Below are 9,228 nucleotides of genomic sequence, written 5' to 3'. Positions count from 1 at the left end.
GCAAAAAATAAAACAAAAAAAATCCAGAAAGGTTTCCTCTCTTCTAACTCACCCTCTTCATGCGTAACAAGGGTAGCTCAAGTCCTTATGTCCTTTGTCCTCTTGTCCTATGTTGCCACCTATGTTGTCCTATGTTGCCACCCCTCCGGGTTGGCAAAGAAATCTCTCACCCTTTACACTTTCTGTCTCTCTTTTGGGTGGATTAGTACCTACACATTGGAGACAATGAAGAAAATATAGGGAAAGAGTTTTACAACCTTTGAGAGGGGGAAAGAAACTTCTTAGCAAGATATTAAAATTAAAAGCCACAGAAGGAGGGGTGCCTGGGTGGCTCAGTTGGTTAAGCGCCAGACTTCAGCTCAGGTCATGAACTTACAGTCCGTGGGTTTGAGCCCCGCACTGGACTCTGTGCTGACAGCTCGGAGCCTATAGCTTGCTTGGGATTCCGTATCTCCCTTTCTCACTCTCTGCTCCTCCCCTGCTTGTGTGTGCTCTCTGCCTCTGTCTCTGTCTTTCCCTCAAAAATAAAAAATAAACATTAAAAAATAATAATAATAAATAAATAAATAAATAAAAGCCATAGAAGGAAAGCTAGAAATTGTAACTGCATCTAAACTGAAAACTTTATGCTTTAAAAAAAAAAAAAAAGTTTATTGATTTATTTTGAGAGAGAGAAAGAAAGCGAGTAGGGGAGGGACAGAGAGAGAGGAGAGAGAATCCCAAGCAGTCTCAGAGCTGTTATCGCACAGCCCCACCCAGATCTCGATCTCATGAACCTTTGAGGTCATGACCTGAGCCGAAATCAAGAGTCAGACGCTTAACCGCCTGAGCTACCCGAGTGCCCTGAAAGCTTCATTCTTATGAAGGGCACCATAAAGTTGAAGGACTTGGGAGGGTAGAGGCTGCTTTGAGGCAAAGAGGCTTGAGCAACGGAATGTAGAAAGGGGCCCAGAGCAACCCCCTGGCTGAACACTGACAGGCCCCTCAGGAGACCCACCTCAAAATGTCCACAGGCCCTAACTGACCAATGGGCTACTTACAACCAGGCACAGTTACCAAAAAAGAGAAGATTCCATAAATCCCCATACCTCCTCACCTTCTGCCTTTAAGTACAACCCCGCCCACTGCCTCTGTGCCCACAGCCTCTCCTCTGCTGTCCTGCTCACTGCTCCCTTGCAGTGTATTCAATAAATGTCTATCTCCTTTGTTCTGCTTCAGGTGAATTTGGGGGCTCTTATCTGATCGGGAGAGACACCCCATCTAGACACTACAAGAAGGAATTCTTCGATGTATACGTTATTGACAAATTAGTAAAGGGTATAAATCAGACATCCTTAAAAAAGAAAACTTGAATGGCCAAGAAATATGAAAAGATGTTCAACCTTCATGGCAATTTGGGATGTGCAAAATAAAGCCCAAATAAGATACTGTTTTGTTTTGTTTTTTCCCATAAGACTGTTCTACCAGGTATTAAGACACACTATAGGATCACCTGGCTGGCTCAATCTGTAGAGCATGTGACTCTTGATTTCAGGGTCATGTGTTCAAGCTCCACATTCGCTGTGGAAACTACTTTAAAAAAAAAAAAAAGAAAGAAAGAAAGAGGGGCGCCTGGGTGGCGCAGTCGGTTAAGCGTCCGACTTCAGCCAGGTCACCATCTCGCGGTCCGTGAGTTCGAGCCCCGCGTCGGGCTCTGGGCTGATGGCTCGGAGCCTGGAGCCTGCTTCCGATTCTGTGTCTCCCTCTCTCTCTGCCCCTCCACGGTTCATGCTCTGTCTCTCTCTCTGTCCCAAAAATAAATAAAAAACGTTGAAAAAAGAAATTTTTTTTAAAAAAAGAAAGGCACACTGTAAAGAACTATAATTTAAAACATTTGGTATTTGAAACCCAAATCATATACATCAATGGGAAATGATACTCAAGAGACACATCTGCTAAATACCCAACCACTTATTTTATGATAAAGGTAACATTTCAAAATATGGAGAAAAAAGTGAAGTATGCATTGACTTAGGATGACTGGTTATCTATTTGGGGGAAAAATTTTTTTTTAATTTTTTTTTTAACGTTTATTTATTTTCGAGACAAAGCATGAACGGGGGAGGGTGACACAGAATCTGAAACAAGCTCCAGGCTCTGAGCAGTCAGCACAGAGCCCGACGCGAGGCTCGACCTCAGACACCACGAGATCATGACCTGAGCCAAAGTCCGCCGCTAAACCGGCTGAGCCACCCAGGCGCCCCCGGGGGGGGGGGGGGGGTGGTGGATATTTTAAACTCTATTCTCTTCCCTACACAAGTTCCTGGTGAGATGGGTGGGCATGAACTGATGAAGAAAAATCCCCCATGCTGTCCTAGGATCATGAGGGGGAGAGGACTCTAAACAAACCTATGGGAAACTGGATAGAGCACTGTGTGCCCTGAGACTTAGAAGCCGTTTGTTGTTGAAAGAGGGAACAATGTGACCCTGAGTGAAGGAAGGTGAGGCTGGAAAGGCAGGTAGGGTCCTGATCCTTAATGGCATTAGGTGTCAAACTGAGGAGTTTCAATCCCTTAGCCAACGTGAGTCAGTGAAGTTTTTTTTTTTTAATCAGCAGGGTGAAAATGGTGTACATTGGATGGAGCTAAAACTAGAAGCAGGGAAAGCAGGGAAGTTGAAACATAGATGAAGGAGTAAAATGGGGTTGCAGAAAAGGTTACATCATTCATTCAAATAGTCAGTAAACATTTGGTGTCAGGCACAGTGCGAGGTCCTGGATACAACTGTGGTGAACAAGACAAATGAGGTCCAGACAGGGAGAGAGGGTTCTCTGAGGACGCGCAAATCAATAAGGATTTACTCGAGGCAGCATAACTTAATTTTTTAATACAACGGAGCCATTTTGACCTTAAAATTTGATACCCTGCACTCCGGGGGGGGGGGGGGGGGGGTAGGGTGGGGATTGCAAACAGAGGTGTCCTTAGGGCATTAAATTAACAAATGAATGAAGGGGGCGGAGATAATGAGTAGGGGGTGGTGAAGCTGGGGCGGGGGGGGGGGGGGGGGGGGGGGGGGGGGGGGGAAGGAGAGTGTGTTTGTCCTGCCTAAGAACCTTCAAATGACGGGTGATGACTGATGCTGATGATTAGATTTTGTGCTGGATCTTGGCCAATGGGACTCTGATTTTTTTTTTTTAATTTTTTTTAACTTTTTATTTATTTATTTATTTTTGAGACAGAGAGAGACAGAGCATGAACAGGGGAGGGGCAGAGAGAGAGGGAGACACAGAATCGGAAGCAGGCTCCAGGCTCTGAGCCATCAGCCCAGAGCCCGACGCGGGGCTCGAACTCACAGACCGCGAGATCGTGACCTGAGCCGAAGTCGGACGTTTAACCGACTGAGCCACCCAGGCGCCCCTCTGATTTTTTTTTTATATGAGCTTGGCAGTGGTTAGTTAAGAGGTGGCATAAAGTAAAAAGTCAGTGAATGCTTTCTGTTGTTCTTCCTACTGGTGTTGATTTCAGTGACCTAAGGGCTGTGATATGGGAGGAAGAGGTGAGCAAACGGCTAAAATTCAGTTTGAGAAAATGCAATTCACTGAATGGGCAAATTTACATACAATCAACAAAACCCAAAATGCACAAAGCCAATTTGTTGAATCATCAGTTTGCAAAGTCACCAAATTTATGGAGTGTTGGCTTTATACTTTAATGGGGACAGTAAACAGCTTTGTCAGATATGTTTGCTTTTGGTCATGGAGTAGCTTTTCCGTTTATGCTAATAGTTTGTGACTCTTTTAAGATGTAATTTCCTGTTTGTCAACCTTCAGAATTTTTACAGGATTTTTTAGCCATTTTCTCAGATAGTCTATTGTATTAGTTAGGGTTAGATATGGCTGTGAAAAAGCAAACTTTTATTTTTGTTCCACAAATCCAGGTGTTGATTTCCAGGGCTGGTTTGGGGACTCCCATGGGACTCTTTAGGCCTGTTCTCAGTTTATCCCCATTAAGCTTGTGGCTTGGTGGTCAACCCCTGCAGGTATCCTCACGCCTGTGTAAATGATTTTATTCTTTTTTGTGGAATAGCATTGCACACTGCACACAATTCAGCTGAGACCAACTTCTCATGTGCAACCAAGATTTCAGTATGGGGCACGGGATGCATGCAAGTGAAAATGCCTAATAATTTCCCTTTGAGCACATAAAAATAAAAAGAAAAGAAAAATAAAAGACTATCACCTAGAGGCAAATGCAATGTCTTTGTAAAAACACATCGTGGTTAATCTCTGCATAAAACAATTGTGGCACAGAGTAGGGACTCAGAAATACGTATGGAGTAGATAAAGGAATGAAATACTCTGTTTCAAGTATCTGTATAGAGGGGCACCTGGGTGGCTCAGTCACTTAAATGTCCAAGTCTTGATTGCAGCTCAGGTCTTGGTCTCAGGGTCATAAGTTCAAGCCCTGTGTTGTGCTCCACAGTGTGGGTGAAGCCTACTTAAAAAAAAAAAAATGTGTAGAAGGAAAACGTTAGTCACACCTTTGAAGTAAACAAAGCGAAAACTAACCACTTGGGGGGCAAGGACGCTTAATTTTTAATATCACAAAAACAATGGAGCAAATGAATGCAAAATTCATTGGATCCAAAAAGTGGAGGAAAGTGCCCAAAATTCTTGGGGTGGGGGGCCGGAGAACCCAGAGAAAAACACTTAAGGAAACAAGACTACAGAGCACCAAATTCTTAAACTCACCTATTCTTTCTTGTTGCCCTTTTCTTTTCCCTTTTAACCAGATGATCATTTTATTTATATATTTATTTATTTTTTAAAGTTTATTTATTTTTGAGACAGAGAGAGACAAAGCATGAACGGGGGAGGGTCAGGGAGAGGGAGACACAGAATCTGAAACAGGCTCCAGGCTCTGAGCTGTCAACACAAAGCCCAACGCGGGGTTTGAACTCAGACCGCGAGATCATGACCTGAGCCGAAGTCGGACGCTTAACCGACTGAGCCACCCAAGCGCCCCAACCAGATGATCATTTTAATCAAACTGCCACACTAATCAGCTTGCTTTTGGCTAGTTTCTTTTACAGGTGCCTGAAATTTATTTTCCCAGTACTGGAGACACATCTATAGGCCAGGAAGGCAGAGAGCATCACAGTAGCTGGAAATGGCCTGGCCTGGTTGGAGCTAAGAGTTTGCAGGAGGCCAGGCAGTCTCCAAGGCAAGGCTGAAAGAAGTACTGGCTAGGTCGTCAAACCCCGGTTAGGCATTCTAGTAAGTTCTGACTTTTCCTTGTGGGTGATGATTGGGAGTTAAGTACTAAAAGCTCCCCGGAAGGCTGGTTTTCTGAGCACAGAAACTGTGTTTATGTGGAGCACAGCTGTATCACAAGGGCTCAATGCACAGGACCTGATGTATGTTGGGCTCTTACTGTTACGGGGTATTTTTAAAAAGTTTAAAGGACTCAGTGGGTATCCCTTGAAGCCACGCTTATTATAAAGAATCTGGGGGTGCCTGGGTGGCTCAGTTGGTTAAGCATCTGACTCCTGATTTTGGCTCAGGTCATGATCTCACGCGTCATGAGTTTGAGCCCTGCACAGGGCTCTGTGCTGACAGTGCAGAGCCTGCTTGGGATTCTCTCTCTCTCTCTCTCTCTCTCTCTCTCTCTCTCTTCCCCTCCCCTGCTCATTCTCTCTCTCTCTCTCTCTCTCAAAATAAATAAATAAACTTAAAAAAAAAGAATCTGAAGTCAGCGAGTTTTCAATAAAAACTAAAAAAAAGATTGGCCAACAATGTTTGATAACTTAGGGAGGCAGATTAACCACAAGACTGGGCAATTTAGGGGCTGATTTGCTGACCTTTGCCAGTGATGTCTAAAAATGGAGTGGGAGGGGCGCCTGGGTGGCTCAGTCGGTTGGGCGTCCGACTTCGGCTCAGGTCACCATCTCGCGGTCCGTGAGTTCGAGCCCCGCGTTGGGCTCTGCACTGACAGCTCAGAGCTTGGAGCCTGTTTCGGATTCTGTGTCTCCCTCTCTCTCTGACCCTCCCCCATTCATGCTCTGTCTCTCTCTGTCTCAAAAATAAATAAATGTTAAAAAAATTTTTTTTTTTTTAAAAAATGGAGTGGGAGCAGAGGCAAGACCCACTGGAGGCGAGAAAGAATGTAAGGCAAGTAAAATAAGGATTGGAGGGGTCCGGTAAAAATGCTTTCAGGAAGCAGCTTGAGGGAGGACGCACCCAGTGTGAGTGCAAGGTACTGAGAGAAAATATGAAACAAAGACAGTTGAGCTGAACTTTGAATTACTGGGGGGAAAAAACGCCAGAGATAATCAGCTTAGGTCCAACCTTATTTTGGTTTGCTCTGCTGTCTTAGTCTCCAGACTTCTTCAATGCTTCCAGCTCCCCCAAATATTGCCCTCAACTACCTCAGAGCATCTGCTACTGCCCAAACAGATTGGCAGAGACACCAATGCCTCTGATGCCAGTGGCCAGCATAGGACCCATCTACAGCCATAACTCATTGACGTGACTTCCTATGATTTCATCTGCAACTTCGAGTCTGTTCCTCCTGGTGATTTTTCTTCACTTTGGTTGGGGAGGCATGATCTATCTTGGGATCAAGTCAAAAATAAGGGCTCCCCTTCCACCGCAGCCATTAACTTGCACAATTAATATCAAATACTTTTTTTTTTTTTTTTTAAGTAAGTTCTGTGCTGAACTCTGGAGCGTGAGGCTTGAACTCACAACCCTGAGATCAAGTTGCATGCTCTACCAACTGACCCAGCCAGGCACCCCTTAATTCGCCCAATAAAACCCTTACTTTCACCTACTTTATGTTTCTCTAGGCATTTTCTTATTTTTAGAGTTTGACCTATCTGTGCTTCGGTACCCTCATAGGTATATTGGGTATAAGTAATATATATCCACATTAAGCCACTACGATTTGAGATAATGTATGAAAAATCTGTTCTTTGGGCCTGCTACATAAATTTGTAGCAGTTTGGTTGAATAGACAGGGGAACATGTAGACCCCTCTGAAGGTGGATAAAATCATCTGAAACATCTGTCAAGCACGTGTTATGTTTTCCATACTTAGAGCGTAAAAAACTTTCTCCCAAACATTTGGGAAGGTACAAAGTCCTACAGTTGTGTAGAAAACACCAGTGGCTTGCAGTGTTCCTCAACTGTAAAATGGAGGTTTCAACTATCTCAAAGGATTGTTTTTTGTTTTTTTTTAATTTTTTTAAATGTTTATTTATTTAAAAAAAATTTTTTTTTTTTTGAAAGAGAGAGAGAGAGACAGAGCATGAGCTGGGGAGAGGAAGAGAGAGAGAGGGGGATACAGAATCCGAAGCAGGCTCTAGGCTCTGAGCTGTCTGCACAGAGCCCAGTGTGGGGCTTGAACCCATGAACTGCAAGATCATGACCTGAGCTGAGGTCAGACGCTCACCTGACTGAGCCACTCAGGCACCTCTCAAAGGATTGTTTTTAATTTTTTTTTTTTTCAACGTTTTTAATTTATTTTTGGGACAGAGAGAGACAGAGCATGAATGGGGGAGGGGCAGAGAGAGAGGGAGACACAGAATCGGAAACAGGCTCCAGGCTCCGAGCCATCGGCCCAGAGCCTGACGCGGGGCTCGAACTCACGGACAGCCCAGAGCCTGACGCGGGGCTCGAACTCACGGACCGCGAGATCGTGACCTGGCTGAAGTCGGACGCTTAACCGACTGCGCCACCCAGGCGCCCCTCAAAGGATTGTTTTAAGGATAAGAGGAATTAGCAAATGATCTAAGGTCCATAATCGTTATTCAATATTAGTCTCTGGTCTCTCCTCCGTCTAATCTCAGTAGGCCTTAGTCAGGGATATATCAAGCAATGTGGATCATCTGTGAGCCATAGGGTGATAGTGACAAACATGAGGTCAGAGGTCAGCTGCCCCTGTCCGAGGCTCACTCTGTGGTCTAAATCTCTTTGCCCTCAGTGTCCTCAAGTCGAAGTGGGGAAAAAAATAATACCTACTTTGTCAGGGTATTATGGGAATTAAATAAAAGTTGATTTGGGGAGCCTGGGTGGCTCAGTTGGTTAAGGGTCTGACTTTGGCTCAGGTCATAATCTCACAGGTCATGCGTTCAAGCCCCAAGTCAGGATCTGGTGCTTACAGCTCAGAACCTGGAGCCTGCTTCGGATTCTTTGCTTCCCTCTCTCTCTGACCCTACCCCACTTGTGCTTTCTCTCTCTCTCTCTCTCTCAAAAAATAAATAAACAAACATTTAAAAAAAAAAAAAAAAAAAAAAAAAAGGTAGATTCAGTTTGTGCTTAGTGAACGGAAACCAGGTTTTGAAAAGGTGGATTTGGTGAAGTCATCAAGAGGCGTGTCTGGGGCGGGGCATGTCTTGGGCGGGGCATGTCTGGACCGGGCGTGTCTGGAACTGGGCGTGTCAGGGGGGCCGTGTGAAAAAGGTGTGGCTAGGGTGGGCCCGTCAGGGGTATATTACTGCCGCTCCCGTGCTCATCAAGCTATTACTCAGAAAGACCCTGGCTGGAAGGTTCCTTGAACTCCCATCTGGTGAGTTTCTTTGGTGGGAGGCAGCCTACCTGATGGACTGGTGTTTGTAGGGTCTGTGCTTTCATCTTTTAAAAGTGCGGGCCTATCGGCTCAGGTCACCGATGTGACCATCTATGGTTGCCGTACACTGGACTGGGGCAGTAGGACTTTCTGAGAGGCTCTGGTCTTTATTTATATTATTTATTTATTAAATATATATTTTTAACGTTTATTTGGTTTTGAGAGAGAGAGAGAGGAGACACAGAATCCGAAGCAGGCTCCACGCTCTGAGCTGTCAGCACGGAGCCCGACGCGAGGCTCGAACTCACCACCGGTGAGATCACGACCTGTGCCGAAGGTGGAAGCTTAACCGACTGAGCCACCCAGGCACCCTATTTATTGACAGAATCCCGAGCAGGCTCTGCATATTTATTTTTTAGAGAGAGAGAGAGAGAGAGAGAGAGAGCAGGGGAGGGGTAGAGAGAGGAGAGACAGAATCCCGAGCAGGCTCCACGCCCAGCAAAGAGTCCAACTTGGGGTTCCATCTTGTGAACCTTGAGATCAGGACCCGAACTGAAATCAAGAGTTGGATGCTCAACTGACTGAGCCATCCAGGCACCCTGATTTCTTCTATTTTCGATATACAAAAGCATATCAGGGTTCAGGGCATGGATGGGTTCCTGACCTAAGAGGGGCCATGTTG

Source organism: Panthera onca, chromosome D2 (assembly GCF_046562875.1).
Source record: "Panthera onca isolate mPanOnc1 chromosome D2, mPanOnc1 haplotype 2, whole genome shotgun sequence".
Lineage (NCBI taxonomy): Eukaryota > Metazoa > Chordata > Mammalia > Carnivora > Felidae > Panthera > Panthera onca.
The sequence above is the reverse complement of the archived record's forward strand: the minus strand, read 5'-3'. Positions refer to the sequence as shown.